General features: G+C 45.0%; 1 pseudogene; it reads left to right on the top strand.

Annotated features, from left to right (window-relative positions):
* Positions 1–341: 341 nt before the first annotated feature.
* On the top strand, positions 342–1,881 carry LOC149221918 (25S ribosomal RNA; annotated as a pseudogene).
* The last annotated feature ends 1,210 nt before the right edge of the window (positions 1,882–3,091 follow it).

The raw sequence follows: 3,091 nt of genomic DNA, 5'->3' as shown, positions 1-3,091 counted from the left end.
TAAGAGATGGGGAAACCTTATATCAAGGGTGCACTCGGCACGAGCATCGAAATGGAATCGGGTTAATATTCCCGAACCAGGACATGGCGACAGGTGGCAATGTTAGGAAATCTGGAGATGTTGTCAAGGGCCCTGTGAAGAGTTATCTTTTATTTTTAACAGCTTTCCCACCCTAGAATTGGTTCACCTGGAGATAGGGTCTAGCAGCTGGAAGAGAACCACATGTCTTGCGGTGTCCGATGCGCCCTCAGTGGCCCTTGAAAATTTGGAGGACCGAGTACCATTCATGCCCGGTCGTACTCATAACCAGATCAAGTCTCCAAGGTGAACAACCTCTGGTCAATAGAACAATGTAGGTAAGGGAAGTCAGCAAAACAAATCCGTAACTTTGGGAAAAGGATTGGCTCTGAGAGTTGGGCCTAGGGGTTTGCGCCCTCAACTCATGGGCTATCAGCAATCTACCCAAGCTGCTCTCATGGCAAGGGTGGGCAGTCGCATGCCAATTGGGCTACGGGCATAGAATTCCCCCTGCCGGGGGCTTTTCCCTAGGTGTCAAACAATCGACTCAGAACTGGTACAGACAAGGGGAATCTGAGTGTTTAATTCAAACAAAGCATTGCGATGGTCCCTGCGGATGCTGACGCAATGTGATTTCTGCCCAGTGCTCTGAATGTCAAAGTGAAGAAATTCAACCAAGTGCGGGTAAACGGTGGGAGTAACTATGACTCTCTTAAGGTAGCCAAATGCCTCGTCATCTAATTAGTGACACGCATGAATGGATTAACAAGATTCCCACTGTCCCTATCTACTATCTAGTGAAACCACAGCCAAGGAAATGGGCTTGCAGAATCAGTGGGGAAAGAAGACCCTGTTGAGCTTGACTCTAGTCTGACTTTGTGAAATGACTTGAGAGGTGTAGAATAAGTGGGAGCCATTTTCGGCGCAAGTGAAATACCACTACTTTTAATGTTATTTTACTTATTCCGTGGGGCGGAGACAGGGAACTGCCCCTGTTTTTTGCCTTAAGGCACATTTTGGCGGGTCGATCCAAGCGAAAGACATTGTTAGGTGGGGAGTTTGGCTAGGGTGGCACATCTGTTAAAAGATAATGCAGGTGTTCTAAGATGAGCTCAAGGATAACAGAGATCTCGTGTGGAACAAAAGGGTAAAAGCTCATTTGATTTTGATTTTCAGTACGAATACAAACCCTGAAAGCGTGGCCTATCAATCCTTTATATTTTTGCAATTTTAAGCTAGAGGTGTGAAAAAGGTTACCACATGGATAATTGGCTTGTGGCAGCCAGACATTCATAGCGACGTTGCTTTTTGATCCTTCGATGTTGGCTCTTCCTATCATTGTGAAGCAGAATTTACCAAGTGTTGGATTGTTCACCCACCAATAGGGAACATGAGCTAGGTTTAGACCGTCGTGAGATAGGTTTAGACCATCGTGAGACAGGTTAGTTTTACCCTACTGATGAACCGCACCACAATAGTAATTCAACTTAGTACGAGTGGAACCATTGATTCACACAATTTTTCATCACGCTTAGTTGAAAATCCAGTGGCACAAAGCTACCGTGTGTCGGATTATGATTGCACGCCTCTAAGTCAGAATCCATGCTAGAAGTGGCGCATGTCACTCTTCGACTGTATCTTAACCCACAGTAGGGGCATTGCTTTGTCGCCCCTAAGGGCCCGTGTCATTTGCAAACTACAACTATGAAGCATCTCATTCGGGGCAGCTTTGAAGTTCAATTCCAAATGGTCATTGAGAAGAATCCTTTGCAGATGAATTAAATACGTGACAGGGTATTGTAAGTGGCAGAGTGGCCTTGCTGCCACAATCCACTGAGATTTAGCCCTTGGTCGCCTCGATTTAGAGCTTTGCTCTTGTCACAAACAAATCTGGACAACCCTCTCACTCTCGCACCCTTGCCTCTTCCTCCAGATGATAATTTTTTATTGCTTGGGGGTGGGAAATTTGGGTTTTCCACGCCGCGACAGAAAAGGCGTCGAAGCTCGGGAAAATTCGGGTTTCCATGTTGCACTCCAGCATCCAAAATCTTGGGGTTTCCATGTCACACCCTGGTGCCCAAAATTTGGGGTTTCCACGTTGCGACGAAAAAGGCGCCCAAGCATGGGAAAAATTGGGGTTTCCATGCCACGCCCCGGCACCCAAAATTTGGGGTTTCCACCTAGTGCCTAAAATTTGGGGGTTCTGCCTGAAGCAAAAAAGTTTGGGGTTTCCATGTCACGCTGTTATAGACATTTTTGTGCCTTACAGATTTAAGCATGAAATTTCCATAATCCAAGGGATCCAAAGTCCCTAAAGATGTTGTTACAGCTCCCAAAGGAATAAGGTCAACCAATGACAGCTTCTCCCAGAAGTTCTCCACCAAATACCACTCAGAACTAGTCAAATCAGGATCAATTCAGAAGCTCCACTAGCTACCTGCGTTGCAAAGCACCCAAATACACTGGCTAGGTGCGTTGAAACGCAATTGAATGCACTACCCAGGTGCGTTGAGCGGGAAATGACAAGTGGCAGAGTCATTCAACGAGGTGGAAAGACCATGGAAGCTTCCAGAATCTTCTCCAATGACACTTGCCTCACTGAATTCGACCAAGTGATGAGTAAGAGGCTCTCAGTCTCCAAGTGGAAGCAAGAACTGACAGAGAGAAGCCACAAGTCAAAACATAAGCTGACTCATCCTCTCTGCTTACATCTATATATGGATCCCTCATCCCAGAGATCCAGAGGCTGGAATTTTGTACTTTGCAGAGAATTGTTGTTGGTTTGAGATTGAGATTAGTACATTGGGTGATTTATGCTTTGTTGGAGGAGAGGAAGGGATTCCTTTGCTGGGAGGTAGATGTTGGATCAGAACTCACTTGGTTGTATCTCCTCTTGGACTGTCTTATCATATCAATAAAATTATTTGAGTTTCTCCTACATGTTGTGTATCAATGATGTTTTGTTATATTTGCATGTTTAGCTTAATATGATCTTGAGTTTTTTATGAATATATATCTATATCTTTGTGTAGTTTCTCTCTCTTGTGATCTTGCAGGAATTCGGTGAAGTTGG

This window comes from Pinus tabuliformis, chromosome Q, assembly GCF_031772625.1.
Source record: "Pinus tabuliformis cultivar Carrire ecotype Pingquan chromosome Q, CPIR1, whole genome shotgun sequence".
Lineage (NCBI taxonomy): Eukaryota > Viridiplantae > Streptophyta > Pinopsida > Pinales > Pinaceae > Pinus > Pinus tabuliformis.
The sequence above is the reverse complement of the archived record's forward strand: the minus strand, read 5'-3'. Positions and strand labels throughout refer to the sequence as shown.